This window comes from Heterocephalus glaber, unplaced genomic scaffold (assembly GCF_053883595.1).
Source record: "Heterocephalus glaber isolate CG9 unplaced genomic scaffold, H.glaber_assembly_v1.0 deba00001461, whole genome shotgun sequence".
Taxonomy (NCBI): Eukaryota; Metazoa; Chordata; class Mammalia; order Rodentia; family Bathyergidae; genus Heterocephalus; species Heterocephalus glaber.
The window spans coordinates 16607442-16630960 of NW_028258308.1; the positions used below are offsets into that span (position 1 = coordinate 16607442).

Below are 23519 nucleotides of genomic sequence, written 5' to 3' on the forward strand. Positions count from 1 at the left end.
GCACAGAACATGCTGAATCAGCCCGCTGCAGACAGGCAAGTCTGCTTACACCCTACCAAGGGCCCCAGTCGCGCGGAACACAGGCCAAATCAGCCTGCTGCAGACAGGCAGGTCTGTGCACGCCCTACCGAGGTCCTGAGTCACGCAGAAGACACCGAATTACCCCACTGCAGACAGGCAGCCACCTGATTCCACACTACAAAGATGCAGAGGACACCAGACCACCAGACCAAGGTACTGAGTCCCACTGTTCCCGGCCCAGAGGTAGGGGCTTCTGAGCCGTTGTCCCACTGCTCCTGGTCCAGAGGAAGGGGCTTCCCAGTCACCATCCCTCCCGCTGCTCCCAGCGCAGAGGAAAGGTCTTTTGGGCCACCTTCTGTCCCGCTGCTCCTGGCCCAGAGGAAGGGGCTTCTGGGCCACCATGCCTCCCACCATTCCTGGCCCACAGGGAGGGGCTTCTGAGCCACTGTCCCACTATTCCTGGTCCAGAGGAAGGGGCTTCCTGGCCACCATCCCTCCCGCTGCTCCCAGCCCACAGGAAAGGGCTTTTGGGCCATCATCCCTACCGCTCCTCCCAGCTCCTATCCCACCTCACCCAGCTCAGAGGAGGTAATCCATGCAGGCAATAACAGCCCCCCACCACAGTTGAAATGAGAAAACACGTAAATAGGTCTCAAAACCAGACTTCCAGATCACCTACAGCAACCCCAAAGGGAAATGAGATGGAACTCTCTGATACTCAACCACCTGGACCCACTGAACTGGCAACAAAAGGGGATCTGGAAAAAATGAAATCAGAAATAATTTCTCAGATAACAGGAGAAATTGTGCCCCTAGTGCAAGACATGACTAATAAATCAAGAGAGGAGCTGAGGAACATGATGGAATCCCAACATAGGAAACAAATGGAATCCATAAAACAGATGCAAATAGATTTCCAGGACATGAAAAACTCCATTGAAAGTCTACACAGCAGAATGAGCCAATATGAGGACAGAATTTCAGATACAGGAGATAAGATTGCAATTAGTGACCAGGAAAAGAAAAATTGCTTCAAAATTATAAGGGAACATGAGAAATCAATCCAGCAGCTGCTAGATGATGCAAAAAAGGTAACATAAGACTGATTGGGCTCAGTGAAGAAACAGGAGAGAGTGGAGATGACATAAAAACATCTCTTCACAGAAATAATGGCAGAAAACTTCCCAAGCAGGGGAAAAGAGCTTGACATACAGATAAGGGAGGCATATAGGACTCCAAATAGCCTTGATCAAAAAACATCTACACATAGGCATATAATTGTTAAGATTCCAGAAACACAACAGAAGAACAAAGTTCTCCAAGCAGTCAGAGAAAAGAAACAAATCACATACAAAGGAAAGCCCATCAGAATCACAACAGACTTCTCAACACAAACCCTGAAGGCAAGAAGAGCTTGGAGTGACATATTCCAAGCCCTAAAAGAAAACAGCTTCCAACCCAGATTGACGTACCCTGCAAAACTATCTTTCAAAATGGATGGAGAAATAAGATACTTTCATGACAAAGAGCACCTTAGGAACTTTGTGAATACCAAACCAGCACTCCAAAGAATTTTACACAATATCCTAGGAACAGACATTGAGGATCGCAGCCCCAGGAAGCAAAGCAGAATGAACCCATCTGGCATGACAAGAAATTAAATGTAAAGGAGGAGAACCTAACAAAAAGAAAAAGTCATGGCAATGACAAGTCAATACGTTTCAGTTATAACCATCAATGTTAATGGTCTCAATTCACCCATCAAAAGAAATAGACTGGCAGAATGGGTCAAGATGCAAAACCCAACAATATGGTGCATACAAGAAACACACTTAATTCAAAAAGAAACTCATAGACTGAAAGTTAAAGGGTGGAAAACAATACTCCATGTGACAGGAACCCTAAAAAAAGCAGGAGTAGCTATCCTCTCTGCATATCAAGTAGATTTCAAACCAACACTGATTAAGAGAGATGAAGAAGGACACTACATCCTTGTAAAGGGAAGAATCCAAGAGGAAGAGATGACAATCATAAATATCTACGCACCAAACACTAGTGCACCCAACTATATAAAACAAATACTAACAGACATGAAAAGTCATATAGGCACTAATACAATTGTAGTGGGGGACCTCAACACCCCACTGTCACAAGTAGATAGATCAACTAGACAAAAAATAAGTAATGAAATACTAGAACTCAATTGAACTCTTGAACAAATGAACTTAACAGATGTTTACAGAGTCTTCCACCCCACAAAATCAGAATACACATTCTTCTCAGCTGCACATGGTTCATTCTCCAAAGTAGACCACATACTCACACATGGAACACGTTTAAGTAAGTGCAAAGGAATTGAAGTTATCCCCTCTATATTATCAGACCATAGTGCGATTAAGTTGGAGATCCATAGCAAAAGAAACTCAAAAAATTTCATAAACACGTGGAAATTGAACAACACATTTCTGAATAACCAATGGGTCACAGAGGAAATTAAAGAAGAAATCAGACAGTTCCTTCAATTAAATGACAATGACAATACAACATATTGGAATCTATGGGACACAATGAAAGCAGTCTTATGAGGGAAATTCATAGCAGTGAATACGCATATTAGGAAAACAGAATGAGCCCAATTAAACAACCTGATGCTGAACCTCAACCTTCTAGAAAAAGAAGAGCAGGACAACCCCAAAGCTCATACAAGGGAGGAAATTATAAAGATCAGAGGAGAAATCAAGGCAATGGAGACTAAGGGAACGATACAAAAAATCAATGAAACCAAGATTTGGTTCTTCGAAAGAATCAACAAAATTTACAAACCTTTAGCCAAGCTTGTCAGAAAAAGGAAAGAAAAGGCCCAAATCCATGCAATTAGGAATGAAAAGGGTGAAATCACAACAGACCCAGCAGAAATCCAGAGGATCCTCAACACCTACTTCCAGAACCTATACGCCAATAAGATGGACAACACAGAAGAAATGGACAGATTCCTAGATACATATGAATTACCAAAGTGGAACGAAGAAGACCTAAAAATTCTCAACAACCCAGTATCAACCAATGAAATTGAAAATGTAATTAAAAACTTATCAACTAAGAAAAGCCCGGGCCCTGATGGCTTCACTGCTGAATTCTACAAGACATTTAGAGAGGAACTGCTGCCACTACTGTTTAAACTCTTCAATGCAATTGAAAGGGAAGCAATACTCCCAAATTCATTCCTGGAAGCAAGCATCACCTTGATCCCCAAAGCAGAGAAAGACCCAACTGAAAAAGAGAACTATAGGCCAGTCTCACTACTGAACATAGATGCAAAAATCCTTAATAAGATACTGGCAAATAGAGTGCAGAAGATCATCAAGAAGATCATACACCCTGATCAAGTGGAATTCATCCCAGGGATGCAGGGATGGTTCAATATACACAAATCAATCAATGTAATACACTGTATCAAAAGAGCCAAGGACAAAAACCATATGATTATCTCCATAGACGCAGAAAAAGCATTTGACAAACTCCAACATGCATTTATGACAAAAACCCTACAAAAAATTGGAATAGATGGTCTCTACCTCAAACTGATAAAAGCCATCTATGAAAAACCAACATCCAGTATCATACTAAATGGTCAGAAACTGAAATCCTTCACACTAAAATCAGGAACAAGACAAGGATGTCCACTATCACCACTCTTGTTCAATATAGTTCTGGAAACATTAGCCACAGCAATTAGACAAGAGAAAGAAATAAAAGGAATAAAGACAGGAAATGAAGCAGTCAAATTGTCATTATTTGCAGATGACATGATACTCTATAGAGAAGACCCCAAGAACTCCACCAAAAGTCTTCTAGACTTAATAACCAAATTCAGTGAAGTAGCTGGTTACAAGGTCAACACACAAAAATCAATAGCTATCCTCTACACAAATGACAGACTCACTGAGAGAGAAATAGGGCAAATAATTCCTTTCACAATAGCATCCAAAAACCTGAAATACCTAGGAATCATCCTAATGAAAGAAATCAAAGACCTCTTCTCTGAAAACTATGGCACTCTGACAGAAATTGAAGATGATATCTGAAAATGGACAGACATCCCCTGCTCCTGGGTAGGAAGGATTAATATAGTGAAAATGGCCATACTTCCAAAACTGCGATATAGATTTAATGTAATTCCAATTGAGATCCCAGCAGCATACTTCATAGACTTCGAGAAAACAATCCAAAAATTCATTTGGAGCAAGAAGAGACCCAGAATAACAAAAGCAATTCTAGGTAACAGAGACATGGCAGCGGGTATCACAATCCCCAACCTGCAGCTATACTACAAAGCTACTGTGATCAAAACAGCATGGTACTGGCAAAGAAACAGACTTGAGGACCAGTGGAACAGATTAGAAGATGCAGAAACAACGCCAGACACACTCAGCCATCTCTTCTTCGATAAAGGAGCCAGACACCCTCACTGGAGGAAAGATAGCCTCTTTAATAAATGGTGCTGGAAAAATTGGGTTTTAACTTGCCAAAGATTAAAACTAGACCTATATCTCTCACCATGCACTAAACTAAAATCAAAATGCATTAAAGATCTAAATATTAAAATAGAAACTCTGAAGCAGTTGGAACAGAGGTTAGGTAGAACCCTTGAAGACATCGGTGTAGGAAAAGATTTTATGAACAAAACCTCAGTTACTCCTGAACTAGCATAAATAATCAACAAATGGGATCTCTTCTTATTAAAAGGCTTCTTCACAGAAAGAGAAACCACCAGCAGTGTGAAGAGACAACCCACAATGTGGGAAAAAATCTTCACCTGCTCTTCCTCAGACAAAGGTCTACTATCTCGAATCTATAAAGAACTTAAAAAGATCAGACCTCCCAAATTTAAAGACCCAATCCAAAAATGGGCATCTGAAATGAACAGACATTTCTCAGACAAAGAAGTAGAAATAGCAAATAAATACATGAAAAAATGTTCAACATCACTGGTCATTCGAGAGATGCAAAAGAAAACAACGCTGAGATTCCACTTCACTCCAGAAAGAATGGCTGCTATCATGAAATCAACCAATAACAAATGCTGGCGGGGCTGTGGGGAAAGAGGAACCCTGCTCCACTGCTGGTGGGAGTGTAGACTGGTGCAACCACTGTGGAAATCAGTATGGAGATAACTCAAAGAACTAGGACTGGAAGTCCCATTTCACCCTGCTATTCCACTGCTGGGGATCTTCCCCAAAGAATTAAAAGAATCATACCACAGTGATAATATGTGCACCCATGTTCATAGGAGCACAGTTTGTGATAGCTAAAAGTTGGAAACAGCCCAAATGCCCATCAACTGGAGACTGGATAAAGAAAATGTGGTTTTTTAATAAAATGGAGTACTACTCAGCCATCAAAAATGAGAAATTAGAGACATTTATAGCTAAGTGGATGCACATTGAGGTGATACTCTTAAGTGAAATAAATAGGACACACATGTGTAAATACCGAATCATTTCTCTGGTGTGAGAAACTGAAAATGTAAATAAGGACTAAATGTATAATAGGTAATGTGAAATAGGAAAGAAAGGGGCAAAGGGGAAGGAAGTGGGAGGGCTAGGGGAAAGGATAGAAGGGAATGGGATTAATATGAGAAAATGGAAAAATAGGAACAAAATCTTTGTAAATAGGGAGGACTGGAGGGGTTGAAGGGAGGGCTGGGCAAGGGTGAAAAGTAAGAACCAAGAGAGACTATGTAAAGGTGCAAATTTGCAATGATGAATGTCATTATATTGTATACCTAAAATGTACCAATTATTAGAATGAATAATTGATAATGCCAAATAGGAAGAAAAGGTCTAAAGGGGTAGGGGTAGTGGGAGGGGCAGGGGAAAGGAAAAAAGGGAAAGGAAAAAATGATGAGAAATGGAAAAAATGGAAATAAAGTCTTTGTAAATAGGGAAGGGTGGAGGGATGAAGGGAGGGCTAGGAATGGGGAAAAAATAAGAACCAAGATGCATTATATAAAGGTACAATTCCCAATGAGAAATATAATGTGTTGTATACCTACAATGTACCAATAAAAGAATTTAATAGAAAAAAAATTACCCAACGATTAATCTGATGATATTATTCCATATTTATATCACTGCTAATGAATCTTGAATTTTAATAATTGGACTAGGAAGTGTGTTTAACCTCATTTAAATTAGATCTAGATCTCAAATTTTGACTAAGTGAATGTATTATATTATACTGCTTGCATGCCCTTATTTTAATGTTAAAGAACATCAAGATCATCTCTGATTTTCTTGTTACTCTTACTTAATGTTTATTGAACTCTGCATTATATTCCCCACTGCCTTCTCCATTTCACTGCTCACACTGAAAATGGCTGTCTTCCTCTCCAAAGATGGTCTAAATAAATGACAAGGCTCCAACCCTCAGAGAACGATGGCACATCTTTGCCACTTTATAGATATCTTTGCTGTAGTTCTTAACTAATAAATTATCTATGTTCATGTGCAAATTCTATTCCTAAATTTGAATGTACAGCAGTATTTTCTTATCCAGTTAGGAAGCTTCCTCTTTCCTCACCCAGGGTGTCCTCAGTGTGTTAGAGAAAAATATCTGAAAAGCATTTAAACAATTAAATATGGACCCAGGCTGGGGATTTAGCTCAGTGCCATTGTGCCTGCCTTTCAAGGGCAACGTCCTGAGCTTGATCCCCAGTACTAGGAAAAAAAAAAAAACCCACCAGACCTCCTTCTCAGCCCTTATAGATAAGAAATTTCATCTTTAAGAAAAAGCAAGAAAAGCTTGCCAGAATGATGAACACCTGTAATCTCAGCTACTTGGTACTCTGGAGGCTGAGACAAGTGGATCATAGGTTTAAGGATAGCCTGAGCAGTTTAGTGGGACCTTGTCTCAACGAAAAACAAATTGGGAATTTGGGGAAATAGCTCAGTAGTAAAGTGCCCCGGGGTTTGATTCCCAATACAGAAAAAAAAAAAGAAAGAAAGAAAGAGATAACCTCCTAGGGCCGCCAAGACTGTTGTATAATTTGAAAGAAAGAGTACTAAATCATAAAGGAACTTATAAGGGCCTCTTCAGAGCTTTGATTTTTTTTCTCATAATGACCTCTTCAATTCCTTTCTTAAGTACCAAATCCAAAATTACTTTAAAGAAACTTGGAGTGGAGAGTAGAAGAGGGCCCTATTTACTAATGGTTAAGTGCCTCACTACAGTCTGCCTGGTAGATAATCTGGAATTGCCATATGGTCTCATTCTTTTCATTTAAAAATTCTTTTTATAGTAAAAGAAAAACAAAAACCTTAAAGAAATTCACATAAGACCAAGTTTAGCTTAATGAATTTTTTTTTTTTTTTTTTTTTTTTTTTTTTTGGTACTGAGGATCAAACTCAGGTCCTTGCGCTTGCGCAGCAGGTGGCGAAACCGCTGAGCTAAATCCCCGCCCAAGCTTAATGAATTTTCATAAAACAGATAACCCTTCTAAAACCAACCAGGACATTCAAACTTTGCCAGTCATCCAGAAACGTTTTGCAGGGCCGGGGATTTAGCTCAGTGGTTCCGGCACGTGCCTTACAAGCGCAAGGTCCCGAGTTTGATCCCCAGTACCAAAAAAAAAATGAAACCTTTTGCAGTCTTTTCCAATAAAAATAAATACCCTGACCTTTATGGCAATCACTTGCCTTTCTCTAAGGATATATGCTTAGGTAATAAAGCTACAAACATTACCTCCTTTCTTTTCTTTCTTAGAATTACAAATCTTACTTAAAATCTGATCTACCAGTTTAGCTTTTTCTACCAACTTGGGGAGCAGAAATTTTCTCAAGGTTCACATGGGTCTCTTCAGGTGCTGGCTTCGTGGGAGCTTCAAAAGCAGCCATTGTGGTCTTTTTAGATGCTTGGTTGGCCTTTTTTGCTTCCTTGGTGGCCTTGATAGCTTGCTCTCTTTGGGCCTTTCTTCTAACTTACGGTTTCTGATTCCTCTTGGCCATTGTATCGGCAAGAGATGACTGCTTGGCGTGTTCTTTTCTTTTGAATTTCTCCGACTTCCTGCTTTCTTCTGTAAAGGACAGTCCAATTTATCTGCAGAGTATTCCTCTTGGAAAGGAATGCAGACTCGTATTTTCCATTAAGAAACTGGAAAACCTTCCAGTTGGTCCTCATCTAGTGCCTCCTGTGTCCTGGTTAGATTTTGTACCCGTTAAAACTGCACAGCTCCATCTTTATGGTGGCAGCTGGCAGTCAAGAGGAAAGATGGCAAAAAGCCCCTTTCCTTTAAAATATTTCATTAAGCATTTTCTAAATCCATAGCTTGTCTTATCATTTTTTTCTAATAGCATCCCCACTGTGCAATTACACATCCCCTGCTTTTCCAGTACTAGGGATTGAACCCAGGGCTTTCACACTGAGCTACATCTCCAGCACCTTTTTAATGTCACTATTTTGAGACAGGGTCTCCCTTGCCAAGTCACCAAGTTGCCAAGGCTGGGTTCGAAATTGTCATTTTCCTGTCTCAGTTTCTGAGTGTGCTAGGATTATGGGCCTGTGCCACCAGGCCCAGCTTCATCAGCCCATATTTCTTGTAAACTGATAGTAGATCTAGAGATTTGATCAAATTCAAGATATATATATATATATATATATATATATATATATATATATATATACACACACACATAGATGAACATTTTGAAGGTATATAGGAGGGGGTGATAAAAATATAAGATGAATGTTTATATAAAATTTACTACAGTAAAAGATATAGTACTGGGGCTGGGGATTTAGCTCAGTGGTTCTGCCACCTGCTTCGCAAGCACAAGGTCCCAAGTTCGATTCCTGGTACCAAAAAAAAGATATAGTACTGTTAGCCTCATTCAAAGTACAGTGGACTCTTGACTTATGAACTGGATTGGTTCCAGAGGGTTGGTTGTGGCTCAAGTTGGTTGTGAGTCAGTACAGCTGAGATCTGAATGTTTACCTGGGTACATGCTATGGATAACAAGAGGCAGATGAATCTTCCATTAACCTAATTAACCCAAATTGTTTGTATGTCAGGCCAGTCATAACTTGAGGGTCAACTATCATTCTTACCACTTTCTGAAACAATTCTGGAAGTCCTTTTTCATGAATATCTTTACAAGGAGTGATAAAAAATTGGGGGAATACAGTTGCCAAGTGCCATCCAAGGGAAAGGGAGGTTTGTAAAACATTATGTTGTGTCTTCATCCACCTTATTCACTGAAGCTGAAACCATGCAACTTCTGGATCTTCCTCAAAATCAAAATGACCATGAAATGAAAGGTAAATATTTTGAGTCAATTCAGGACACTAAGGCAATTAGGACAGTACAAGTAAAGACACAAAAGGGGACTTCCAGTATTGCCTCTGAAAGTGGAAAGAACAATGGCATAAGTGTGTCTGAAGCAAGGGGGAATATTTTGATGGGAATTAATGACAATGTGGCTTTTACTGTAATAAATTTTTAAAAATTAAATACTGTTGTTTTTTATTATATCCCAACATATTTGAGATATTAGCCCTTGATGCCCAGTGTAGATAGATTCATGAATCAATTGGGATTGCAAAGCAATTATCTTTTTCAGTCATGCCTTATTCATCTGTTGGCATAAATTATTTCTTTTTTGTTTGTTTGGTACTGGGGATCGAACTCGGGACCTTGTGTTTGCAAGGCAGGTGCCGGAACCACTGAGCTAAATCCCCGGTCCTGCATAAATATTTCTATAAAAAGGGACTTCCCATCATCCACTTCTTGGTTACCCAGAAGTATAGGGTATATGGGAAGCTTCTGAGGTCCTGGACCTTATTAGCTATAGGATTCTCCTGGGCTGTCTGTAAGGTCCAGAAGCTAAATGTACCAGGAAAGGATCATTTGTCTGGCAAATGCCAAGTGACAGTTTCTTGGTTCTCAAGATGGACAGAGAGCTAATGGTCCTGGCCTGCATGTTGTTAGTTATTACCTAATTGCTACCAGTGAGCACTTTTTCAGAAGGATGGACTTTTTGCCTTTTCATTTAAACTATCCATGGTTTGGATCTATTCTTGTTTGTTGATAGACTCAAAACTTTATTTTCTATACAAAACCACTAAATATAATATCATCTAGTCCTATTTCTTGCCTTCAGTGAGTTAGGTGAAGAGCTTGCACATCATCACAGAGGTGAAAGTCATCAATATTAATGTCAAATTAAATAATAAAGTCTTAAGTTTTACAGTGTATATGTACAAATCATATTAGATTCATTTTTAAATGATATTTAAAACAAGATAATTTAAATTAAATTTTATAGCTACCATTTTATATTTATATAAGCATCTATATAAATTTGAATCTAAAATTGGCATATATTAATCCAGTTTTCTGCAAAGTTTCGTCAGTGGAAATGGGGATAGGGAAACACTGCCTGTCTCTTGGGCTCTGGAAAGTATTAGTGTACTTTGGACTTACTAAAGCACAGAAACAGTTATTTGTTCTTTAAGAAAGAAAGGTACTTATTAAATTCTTTCTTTGGGGATTTATATTCAAAATAAAATATTTTGTGCTGATGTTGTTTATATCAACTCAATAAGTGAATGAATCAGAGCTCAGAGAGGTTAGATACCATACCAGAGGTCACAGGGCAGGAGAATGGAAGCGTAGTGAGTATAGCGGCACTTTAAAGTCTAGGCTGAATCCTCTCCACTTCATTTCCCCTCAGGTGAAGCAGTGTGAAGACTGAGCCATACACTGGGTATCTATCTTTTAACAGTAATCTGGCTAACTATTCTATTGCATTGTGTTTATTTCCACTTAGTTTAAAAACACTATAATTCACATTTATAAATAAATTAGTTGAACATTTAAAATATGCCTATTTAAAAATGAGTATTGCTATTAAACAAAAATATTTATTCTTTATTAATATTGTTTTGTTTTGATTGTTCTTAGCAATAATTGCCTTATAGTCCTGATTAATAAACTATTTTAAGTGAAGTGTAAAGAGTTAAATAATTCAAATAATTAGTACTTTTAAATTCTTTTTTTAAAATCAATTTTATTGGTACATTTTAGGTATAGAATATGACATTCATCATTGGAAATTTGCACCTTTACATAATCTCTCTTGGTTCTTATTTTTCCCCATTCCCCTGTCCTCCCTTCAACCCCTCCATCCCTCCCTATTTACAAAGACTTTGTTTCCATTTTTTCATTTTCCCATATGAATTCAATTCCCTTCTTTCCTTTCCCCTACTGCTCCCACTTCCCCTTAGCCCTTTTCTTCCTATTTCACATTATCTATTATACCTTTTAGTCCTTATTTACACCTTCAGTTTCTCAACTAGAGAAACTATTCAGTATTTACACATGTGTCCTATTTATTTCACTTAAGAGTATCACCTCAGTGTGCATCCTTTAGCTATAAATGTCTCCAATTTCTCATTCTCTATGTCTGAATAGTACTCCATTTTATAAAAAAAAAAACACATTTTCTTTATCTAGTCTCTATTTGATGTGCAATTGGGCTGTTTCCAAGATTTAGCTATTACAAATTGTGCTGCTGTGAATATTGCTGGACATATATCACTGTGGTATGATTCTTTTCATTCTTTGGGGAAGACACCCAGTAGGGGAATAGCTGACTCAAATGAGACCTCTAATCCTAGTTCTTTGAGGTATCTCCATACTGATTTCCAAAGTGGTTGCCCCAGTCTACACTCCCACCAGCAGTGGAGCAGGGTTCCTTTTTCCCCACAGCCTGCCAGCGTTTGTTATTGGTTAATTTCATGATAGCAGCCATTCTTACTGGAGTGAGGTGGAATCTCAGTGCTGTTTTTATTTGCATCTCTCGATTGACCAGTGATGTTGAACATTTTTTTCATATGTTTATTTTCTATTTCTACTTCTTTGTCTGAGAAATGTCTGTTCATTTCAGATGCCCATTTTTGGATTGGGTCTTTAAATTTGGGAGGTCTGATTTTTAAAGTTCTTTTTATAGTCTAGATAGTAGACCTTTGTCTGAGGAATAGCTGGTAAAAATATTTTCCCACATTGTGAGTTGTCACTCACACTGTTGATGGTTTCTCTTGCTGTGCAGAAGGTTTTTAATAAGAAGAGATCCCACTTGTTGAGTCTTTGTGTTAGTTCACATGCAACTGAGGTTTTGTTCATGAAATCTTTTCCTATGACAGTGCCTTCAAGAGTTCTACCTAACTTCTCTTCCAGCTGATTTAGTGTTTCTGGTTTAATATTTAGATCTTTAATCCATTTCAATTTTAGATTAGTGCTTGGTGAGAGATATAGTCTAGTTTTAGTCTTTGGCAAGTTGAAGCCCAATTTTTCCAGCACCATTTATTAAAGAGGCTATCTTTCCTCCAGTGAGGGTGTTTGGCTCCTTTGTCGAAGATGAGGTGGCTGAGTGTCTCTGCAGTTGTTTCTGCATCTTCTAATCTGTTCCACTGGTCCTCAAGTCTGTTTCTTTGCCAGTACCATGCTGTTTTGATCACAGTAGCTTTATAGTATAGTTTTAAGTTGGGGGTTGTGATAACCCCTGCTATGTCTCTGTTGCCTAGAATTGCTTTTGCCATTCTAGGTCTCTTCTTGTTCCAAATGAATTTTTGGATTATTTTCTGAAGGTCCGTGAAGTACGCTTCTTGGAAATTCAATTGGGATTGCATTGAATCTATATAGCAGATTTGAAAGTATGGCCATTTTCAGTATGTTGATTCTTCCAACCCAGGAGGGAGGAATCTCTTTCCATTTTCAGATATCATCTTCAATCTCTCTTTTCAGAGTGCCATAGTTTTCAGAGATGAGGTCTTTGATTTCTTTCATTAGGATGATTCCTAGGTATTTCAGTTTTTTGGATGCTATTGTGAAAGGAATTGTTTGCCCTATTTCTTTCTTAGTGAGTCTGTTGTTTGTGCAGAGGAAAGCTATTGATTTTTGTGTGTTGACCTTGTAACCAGCTACTTGACTGAATTTGGTTATTAAGTCTAGAAGACTTTTGGTGGAGTTCTTGGGGTCTTCTCTATAGAGTATCATGTCATCTGCAAATAATGACAATTTGACTTCTCCTTTCCTATCTTTATTCCTTTTATTTCTTTCTCTTGTCTAATTGTCATGGCTAATGTTTCCAAAACTATATTGAACAGGAGTGGTGATAGTAGACATCCTTGTCTTATTCTGTATTTTAGTGTGAAGGATTTCAATTTTTGACCATTTAATATGATATTGGCTGTTGGTTTTTTATAGATGACTTTTATCAGGTTGAGGTAGAGACCGTCTATTCCAATTCAATTTTTTGTAGGTTTTTTTTTATCATAAATGTGTGTTGGATTTTGTCAAATGGTTTTTCAGAATCTATTGAAATGATCATGTGGTTTTTGTCCTTGACTCTATTGATATAGTGTATTACATTGATTTGCATATATTGAACCATTCCTGCATCCCTAGGATGAATCTCACTTGGTCAGGGTGCATGATCTTCTGCATCCTATTTGCCAGTATCTTACTAAGGATTTTTGCATCTATTTTCATTAGAACATAGATGAGATTGCCCAATAGTTCTTTTTTTTTTGGTTGGGTGTTTCTCTGCTTTGGGGATCAAGGTGATGCTTGCTTCCAGGAATGAATTTGAGAGTATTGCTTCCCTTTCAATTGCATTGAAGAGTTTAAACAGTAGCGGCAGTAGTTCCTCTCTAAATGTCTTGTAGAAGTCGACAGCGAAGCTATCAGGACCCGGGCTTTTCCTAGTTGGTAACTTTTTAATTGTTTTGAATTTTATTGTTTGATATTGGGTTGTTTAGAATTTTTAGATCTTTTTTGTTCAACTTTGGTAATTCATATGTATGTAGAAATCAGTCCATTTCTTCTGTTTTCCATCTTATTGGTGTATAAGTTCTCGAAGTAGGTGTTGATGATCCTCTGCATTTCTGCTGGGTCTGTTGTAATTTCACCCTTTTCATTTCTTTTTCTTTTTTTTTTTTGGTACCGGTGATCGAACTTGGGACCTTACGCTTGCAAGGCAGGCACTGGAACCACTGAGCTAAATCCCCGGCCCCTAACCTTTTCATTTCTAATTCCATGGATTTGGGCCTTTTTCTTTTCTTTTTCTGAGAAGGTTGGCTAAGGGTTTGTCAATTTTATTTTTTCAAAGAACCATCTCTTGGCTTCATTAATTTTTTGTATCATTCTCTTAGTCTCCATAATTTCCTCCCTTGTATGAGCTTTGGATATATCCTGCTCCTCTCCTCTTTTTCTAGAAGCTTGAGATTCAGCATCAGGTTGTTTAATTGAGCTTGCTCTGTTTTCCTAATATGCATATTCACTGCTATGAATTTCCCTCTGCTTTCATTGTGTCCCATAGATTCCGATATGTTGTATTGTCATTGTCATTTAATTGTAGGAACTGTCCGATTTCTTCTTTAATTTCCTCTGTGACCCATTGGTTATTCAGAAGTGTGTTGTTCAATTTCCATCTGTTTATGAAATTCTTGCAGTTTCTTTTGCTCGATTTCCAATTTCATCACACTGTGGTCTGACAATATACAGGGGATAACTTCAGTTCCTTTGCACTAACTTAAACTTGTTCTATGAGAAAGTATGTGGTCTGTTTTGGAGAACGACCTGCCTGCAGCTGAAAAGGATGTGTATTGTGATTTTTGTGGGGTGGAACACTCCATAAACATCTGTTAAGATCACTTGTTCAAGAGTTTGATTTATTTCTAGTATTTTGTTGCTTATTTTTTTATCTATCTGTTTGTGACAATGGGGTATTGAGGTCCCCCACTACTATTGTATTAGTGCTTGATTTTTCATGTCCATTAGTATTTGTTTTGTATAGTTGGGTGCACTAGTGTTTGGCACATATATGCTTGTGATTGTCATCTCTTCCTCTTGGGCTGTTCCCTTTACAAGGATGTAGTGTTCTTCTTTGTTTCTCTTAATCAGTGTTGGTTTGAAATCCACTTGATCTGCTAACAGGATAACTACTCTTGCTTTTTTTCGGGTTTATGTCACATGGGGTATTGTTTTCCACCCTTTAACTTTCAGTCTACGAGTTTCCTTTTGAATTAAGTGTGTTTCTTGTATGCAGCATATTGTTGGATCTTGCTTCTTGACCCATTCTGCCAGTCTATTTCTTTTGATTGGTGAATTGAGACCATTAACATTGATGGTTATAACTGATACATATTGTGTTGTCATTGTCATGACTTTTTCTTTTCGTTGGATTGTTCCCCTTTGTGTTTAATTTCTTTTTCTTTTTTTTGGTGTCGGGGATTGAACTCGGGACCTTGCACTTGCACGGCAGGTGGTGGAACCACTGAGCTAAATCCCCGGCCCCGTGTTTAATTTCTTATTGTGCCCGAAGGATCCATTCTTCTGGGCTTCCTGGAATTGTGATCCTTATTGTCTTTTCTTAAGATATTGTCTAATATTTTTTGGAGTGCTAGTTTGGTATTCATGAAGTTCCTAAGGTGCTCTTTGTCATGAAAGTATCATATTTCTCCATCAGTTTTGAAAGATAGTTTTGCAGGCTACATCAGTCTGCGTTGGAGACTTTTCCTTTAGGGCTTGAAATAGGTCACTGCAAGCTCTTCTTGCCTTGAGGGTTTGTGTTGAGAAGTCTGCTGTGATTCTGATGGGCTTTCCTTTGTATGTGATTTGTTTCTTTTCTCTAACTGCTTGTAGAATTTTGTTCTTCTGTTGTGTTTCTGGAATCTTAACAATTATATGCCTATGTGTAGATGTTTTTTGATCAAGGCTATTTGGAGTCCTATATGCCTCACTTATCTGTATGTCAAGCTCTTTTCCCCTGCTTGGCAAGTGTTCTGCCATCACTTCTGTGAACAGTTTTTTTATGTCGCCTGCACTCTGTCCTGTTTCTTCCTTGACTCTGATCTGTCTGATGTTATTCTTCTTTGCATCATCTAGCAGCTGCTGGATTGGTTTCTCGTGGTCCCTTACTATTTTAAAGAAATTTTTCTTTTCCTGGTCACTAATTGCAGTCTTATCTTCTATATCTGAAATTCTGTCCCACATTGGGTCATTCTGCTGGGTAAACTTTCAATGGAGTTTTTAATCTCCTAGAAATCTGTTTGCATCTGTTTTATGGATTCTATTTGTTTGGTATATTAGCATTCCATCATATTCCTCAGCTCCTGTAGTTTTTTTCTGTGTCCTCTCTAGATTTATTAATCCTGTCTTGCACTATGGGTACAATCTCAGCTGTTATCTGAGAAATTATTTCTGCTTCCATTTTTTCCAGATCTTCTTTCCTTGCCAGTTCAGGGAGTCCAGGTGGTTGAGTATCAGATTGTTCCACCTCGTTTCCCTTTGGGGTTGCTTTAGGTGATCTGGAATTCTGGTGTTGAGACTTGTTTAAGTGTCTTCTCATTTCAAAGGACCCAGGGGGAGTGGGGAGATGTGGGCTGCTGTTGCCCATATGTCTCACCTCCTTGGCCCTGGGGGCAGTAGTACAGTGGCCTGGCAGTACTTTTAAATTCTAAATAGTATAGTTTGGGGTTAATTTTTAGAATACATAATTTATTTGACAATTTTGATGCATTTGTATTTGTATAATGGTTGAAGATTGGGACTCTGGAGGTAAACTGCCTGCATTTGAATCCTGATCTGCCTTTCAATAGCTGTGTGACTTTGAGCTATTTAGTTCATCTCTCTGGGCCTTACTTCCTACGTCTGTAAAGTAGGAGTCTTAAAAATACCTTTCTCAAAAGCTTATTGTGTGCATTCCGTGAGTTGATACCTGTTCAAAATAAGTTAGCTGTTACTGTGATTATCTTGAAATGTGAAGACTGAATATTTGAGTTATGTGCCATTCTTGAAGGTTATGCTGCATTCCCTGGAGTATCATGAAATGACCCCAAAACCCTTATCCCAATAAAGGGGAGAGGAGAGTCAGGTACAACCTTCATTTTCCCTAGAGTTGAACTTCTGGGTTTACCAGCAGGCTCTCCATTTTTATAATAAACTGTTAACGTCTTCCATAGAGAGTCTACCCCTGTTAATGTATGGCAACATTTTGTTAATTTGGCTCTATCTAATTATAATTTTGAATGTTTTGAAGTGGCTTAGGATGAAGCTCATTCTTCTGTGATGGCATTATTTGATAACCACCAGGCTTCCCTCAGTTGTGGAGCCAACAGAGACAGGAGATGTATGATGTTGCCCATGCCAGTTTGCTAGAAGGCCTGTGCCCACCAGTGGGGACTTGTCCAACAAGCACTAACTATACTAGAAGCACAGTTTTTGCTCTTAAGCTTCTTTAAGAACTTTGGTCCCTTTCACATTTCTGTGCTCCATCCCAGGGTACTGTAATAAGCATGTGCTAAAGCATCTGGAAAACAGGGGCAATGAAAAGAATGAGGAGAGGATGAGCAGTAGTTAGATGACTTGTCTCTAAGTGTAAGTGAACATTTAGGACTTGTTAGGGCTTCCATATGTATGTATGTATGTATGTATGTATGTATGTATGTATGTATGTATATATGTATGTATGTATCTTTCACAAGTTTCAGTTACTCCATCTTCCAAGGAGAAAGACATGGTTGAGTTGGTAAGAACCAGTTTCATGGAGTCAGTGCACCTCACTCTGGACTTTGAGGATCATCAGGCAAAGTGCTAGGGGTCCATCAGGGAAAGAAGACAGTCATTGTGGCTGGTTTTGGCAGAGGGAGATTAGAGAACAAGTTTGAAGAAGAAGCCAAAGTCAGGGTGGTAGGAGACCTTGGATATTGAGGATAAAATACTTGAACCTTATTCTTTGTTGTAAATATCATTTGAAGGGTTTGATAAAGGAATGGTGCATGGATGAATGAAAAACATAAAAATTGCTGGACGGATTGCAAGGGAGAGTGATTGGAGGGAGGGAGACTAGTTTACATAGTGCTGTAATGATCTAGAGAGGATAGCATGACCAGTGCAGAAGGCTGATACTGGAATGAAGTGATGTTTAAGAGTTACTCTGTTATGCTTTCTTATATTAGCAATTGATTGAACTGTATGCACTTGAAAGTAATAGGATGCACCTTAAAATGTCATATAATTTCAGCTTTTCACTTGGTTTTTCTTTGTGTTTGAGTATCCACCACCAATATGGAATGTATGCAGAGTCATTGGTCCAAGGACACCCTGTGAGTAGAGGCTGAAATAACTTTTCCCTGTTCTATCTGGAGAAGTTGGTGATTTAAAATCAGGATTTTCATCCTGTACTATGGACTCTGATTACTTTCCAAGTTTATTACTAATTTCTGAGTTCATATTTTAATATGATGTGATAATGTTATTTGTGACTTTTTAATTTCTTGTGCTCTTTGGTTTTTGTCACACTAGTTCTCTTGGAGACTTGAATAAAGTGTGACAATTTGCTTTTTCTTTTATTTATTTTGTTTAGGTAGTACTTGGGATTGAACCCAGAGGTGCGGCACCACTGAGCTGTATCCCCACCCTTTTTTATTTTTTATTTTGAAACAAAGTTTCACTAAGTTGCCCAGGCTGGCCTCAAACTTGGGATTTTCCTGCCTTCCTAGCAGCTGGGATCACAAGTGTGTGCCAGTGGAAATTTGCTTTTTATTAGCAAATGCAGTTTCTTTAATCCAAACCAAGGAATTGTTTCAACTTTTAAAACCTGTATCTTAGATGAAGTCTTAGACAGGTTATTGATGTTACAACGAAAATTATGTATTTCTCTAGTTGAATTTTGGAAGAGACATGCTATAAAACATGTATTAGAAAATATTTTAAGCCTCATAGTAGGCAATAGTAATGAGTAGTATGTATGCAATATGGCAGAAACCTTTACCATGCTCTACAAATAACCTTGACAGATTTGAATTGATCATAAACAGAATTATAGATGAAATAGTTGACCAAGTGGATGTTACATTACCCTCGTTCCAGAGACTGTGTACATATAGGGACTTAGTGAAGGCAAAGTTTTCAGCTCAAATGAGGAAGGATGTAGATGTTCCAGAGGAAACGACTCTATCAAATATATTCATCTTAAACATAACTCCTGGAGATAATTCATGACCTTGAGCATAAAGGATAAAATTATGGACAGCTAATCCAAACTTAGGGAGAACTATTGCAATTTGCCTACATATACAGAAAAGATGATCTCTCCCTAATGTAGTTTTACTCTACAGCATGAAGATGACAAACCTTGTTCAAACCAGTCTTGATAACTTTTTACAAAGAAAAAAACATTAATTCTCAATGCTTCTAATGTTTTATATTACAGTGTACAAAACATATTAATTTTATGACTTTTTCACTTTCCTGTACATTAATAGACTTTTTAATGTTTTAATAAAAGTTCCCAAATGTTCTGGAACAATTATAGCCTTTTCTCATTAGGTATTAAGATCAATTTGCAATTTTTTTGTGTGCATTCATTTTTTTTTTTTTTGGTAAATTCTTTTATTGGTACATTTTAGGTATACAACACATTATATTTCTCACTGGGAATTGTACCTTTACATAATGCATCTTGGTTCCTATTTTTTCCCCATTCCTAGCCCTCCCTTCACCCCCTCCACCCTTCCCTATTTACAAAGACTTTATTTCCATTTTTTCCATTTCTCATCATTTTTCCTTTCCCTTCTTTCCTTTCCCCTGCCCCTCCCACTATCAATACCCCTTTAGACCTTTTCTTCCTATTTGGCATTATCAATTATTCATTCTAATAATTGGTACATTTTAGGTATACAATATAATGACATTCATCATTGCAAATTTGCACCTTTACATAGTCTCTCTTGGTTCTTACTTTTCACCCTTGCCCAGCCCTCCCTTCAACCCCTCCAGTCCTCCCTATTTACAAAGACTTTGTTTCTATTTTTTCATTTTCTCATATTAATCCCATTCCCTTCTATCCTTTCCCCTGGCCCTCCCACTTCCTTCCCCTTTGCCCCTTTTCTTCCTATTTCACATTACCTATTATACATTTTAGTCCTTATTTACACTTTCAGTTTCTCACACCAGAGAAACTATTTCGTATTTCTACATGTGTGCCCTATTTATTTCACTTAAGAGTATGGCCTCAATGTGCATCCACTTAGCTATAAATGTCTCTAATTTCTCATTTTTTATGGCTGAGTAGTACTCCCTTTTATAAAAAAAACACATTTTCTTTATCCAGTCTCCAGTTGATGGGCATTGGGGCTGTTTCCAAGTTTTAGCTATCACAAACTGTGCTCCTATGAACATGGGTGCACATATATCACTGTGGTATGATTCTTTTAATTCTTTGGGGAAGATCCCCAGCAGTGGAATAATGGGCTCAAATGGGACTTCAAGTCCTAGTTCTTTGAGGTATCTCCATACTGATTTCCACAGTGGTTGCACCAGTCTGCACACTCCCACCAGCAGTGGAGCAGGGTTCCTCTTTCCCCACAGCCCCGCCAGCATTTGTTATTGGTTGATTTCATGATAGCAGCCATTCTTTCTGGAGTGAGGTGGAATCTCAGCGTTGTTTTCATTTGTATCTCTCGAATGACCAGTGATGTTGAACATTTTTTCATGTATTTATTTGCTATTTCTACTTCTTTGTCTGAGAAATGTCTGTTCATTTCAGATGCCCATTTTTGGATTGGGTCTTTAAATTTGGGAGGTCTGATCTTTTTAAGTTCTTTATACATTTGAGATAGTAGAACTTTGTCTGAGGAAGAGCAGGTGAAGATTTTTTCCCACATTGTGGGTTGTCTCTTCACACTGCTGGTGGTTTCTCTTTCTGTGCAGAAGCCTTTTAATAAGAAGAGATCCCACTTGCTGATTGTTTGTGCTAGATCATGGGCAACTGAGGTTTTGTTCATAAAATCTTTTCCAACACCAATGTCTTCAAGAGTTGTACCTAACCTCTGTTCCAACTGGTTCAGAGTTTCTATTTTAATATTTAGATCTTTAATCCATTTTGATTTTAGTTTAGTGCATGGCGAGAGATATAGGTCTAGTTTGAATCTTTGGCAAGTTGAAGCCCAATTTTTCCAGCACCATTTATTAAAGAGGCTATCTTTCCTCTAGTGAGGGTGTTTGGCTCTTTTACCGAAGATGAGATGGCTGAGTGTGTCTGGCATTGTTTCTGCATCTTCTAATCTGTTCCACTGGTCCTCAAGTCTGTTTCTTTGCCAGTACCATGCTGTTTTGATCACAGTAGCTTTGTAGTATAGTTGCAGGTTGGGGAATGTGGTACCCCCTGCCATGTCTCTGTTACCTAGAATTGCTTTTGCTATTCTGGGTCTCTTCTTGTTCCAAATGAATTTTTGGATTGTTTTCTCAAGGTCCATGAAGTATGCTGCTGGGATCTCAATTGGAATTACATTAAATCTATATCGCAGTTTTGGAAGTATGGCCATTTTCACTATATTAATCCTTCCTACCCAGGAGCAGGGGATGTCTGTCCATTTTCGGATATCATCTTCAATCTCTCTTTTCAGAGTGCCATAGTTTTCAGAGAAGAGGTCTTTGATTTCTTTCGTTAGGATGATTCCTAGGTATTTCAGTTTTTTGGATGCTCTTGTGAAAGGAATTGTTTGCCCTATTTCTTTCTTAGTGAGTCTGTTGTTTGTGCAGAGGAAAGCTATTGATTTTTGTGTGTTGACCTTGTAACCAGCTACTTGACTGAATTTGGTTATTAAGTCTAGAAGACTTTTGGTGGAGTTCTTGGGGTCTTCTCTATAGAGTATCATGTCATCTGCAAATAATGACAATTTGACTTCTTCCTTTCCTATCTTTATTCCTTTTATTTCTTTCTCTTGTCTAATTGCCATGGCTAATGATTCCAGAACTATATTGAACAGGAGTGGTGATAGTGGACATCCTTGTCTTGTTCCTGATTTTAATGTGAAGGATTTCAATTTTTGACCATTTAATATGATATTGGCTGTTGGTTTTTCATAGATGGCTTTTATCAGTTTGAGGTAGAGACCATCTATTCCAATTTTTTGTAGGGTTTTTATCACAAATGCATGTTGGATTTTGTCAAATGCTTTTTCTGCATCTATGGAGATAATCATATGGTTTTTGTCCTTGGCTCTATTGATATAGTGTATTACATTGATTGATTTGTGTATATTGAACCATCCCTGCATCCCTGGGATGAAGCCCACTTGATCAGGGTGTATGATCTTCTTGATGATCTTCTGCATTCTATTTGTCAGTATCTTATTAAGGATTTTTGCCTCGATATTCATTAGTGAGATTGGCCTATAGTTCTCCTTTTCGGTTGGGTCTTTCTCTGCTTTGGGGATCAAGGTGATGCTTGCTTCCAGGAATAAATTTGGGAGTATTGCTTCCCTTTCAATTACATTGAAGAGTTTAGACAGTAGTGGCAGCAGTTCCTCTCTAAATGTCTTGTAGAATTCAGCAGTGAAGCCATCAGGGCCCGGGCTTTTCTTAGTTGATAAGTTTTTAATTACATTTTCAATTTCATTGGTTGATATTGGGTTGTTTAGAATTTTTAGGTCTTCGTTCAACTTTGGTAATTCATATGTGTCTAGGAATCTGTCCATTTCTTCTGTGTTTTCTATCTTATTGGCATATAGGTTCTGGAAGTAGGTATTGATCCTCTGGATTTCTGCTGGGTCTGTTGTAATTTCACCCTTTTCATTCCTAATTGCATGGATTTGGGCCTTTTCTTTCCTTTTTCTGATAAGGTTGGCTAAGAGTTTGTCAATTTTGTTTATAATCTTTATAATTTCCTCCCTTGTATGAGCTCTGGGGTTGTCTTGCTCTTCTTTTTCTAGAAGCTTGAGGTGCAGCATCAGGTTGTTTAAGTGGGCTCGCTCTGTTTTCCTAATATGTGTATTCACTGCTATGAATTTCCCTCTTAAGACTGCTTTCATTGTGTCCTATAGATTCCGATATGTTGTATTGTCATTGTCATTTAATTGAAGGAACTGTCTGATTTCTTCTTTAATTTCCTCTGTGACCCACTGGTTATTCAGATGTGTGTTGTTCAATTTCCACATGTTTATGAAAGTTTTTGAGTTTCTTTTGCTATGGATCTCCAATTTCATCGCACTATGGTCTGATAATATACAGGGGATAACTTCAATTCCTTTGCACTTACTTAAACGTGTTCCATGTGTGAGTATGTGGTCTACTTTGGAGAATGAACCATGTGCAGCTGAGAAGAATGTGTATTCTGATTTTGTGGAGTGGAAGACTCTGTAAACATCTGTTAAGTTCATTTGTTCAAGAGTTCGATTGAGTTCTACTATTTCATTACTTATTTTTGTCTAGTTGATCTATCTACTTGTGACAGTGGGGTGTTGAGTTCCCCCACTACAATTGTATTAGTGCATATATGACTTTTCATGTCTATTATTATTTGTTTTATATAGTTGGGTGCACTAGTGTTTGGTGCGTAGATATTTATGATTGTCATCTCTTCCTCTTGGATTCTTCCCTTTACAAGGATGTAGTGTCCTTCTTCATCTCTCTTAATCAGTGTTGGTTTGAAATC

The 23519-nt window shown here is 38.0% G+C and overlaps 1 protein-coding gene and 1 pseudogene across 3 annotated transcripts in view; one reads left to right on the forward strand and one right to left on the reverse strand.

Annotated features, from left to right (window-relative positions):
- Positions 1-23519, forward strand: part of Wwc2 (WW and C2 domain containing 2) — a 229320-nt gene that overhangs the window by 61540 nt on the left and 144261 nt on the right. The gene's annotated exons all lie outside the window — the stretch shown is intronic.
- LOC106010023 (large ribosomal subunit protein eL24 pseudogene) lies at positions 7749-8256 on the reverse strand (annotated as a pseudogene).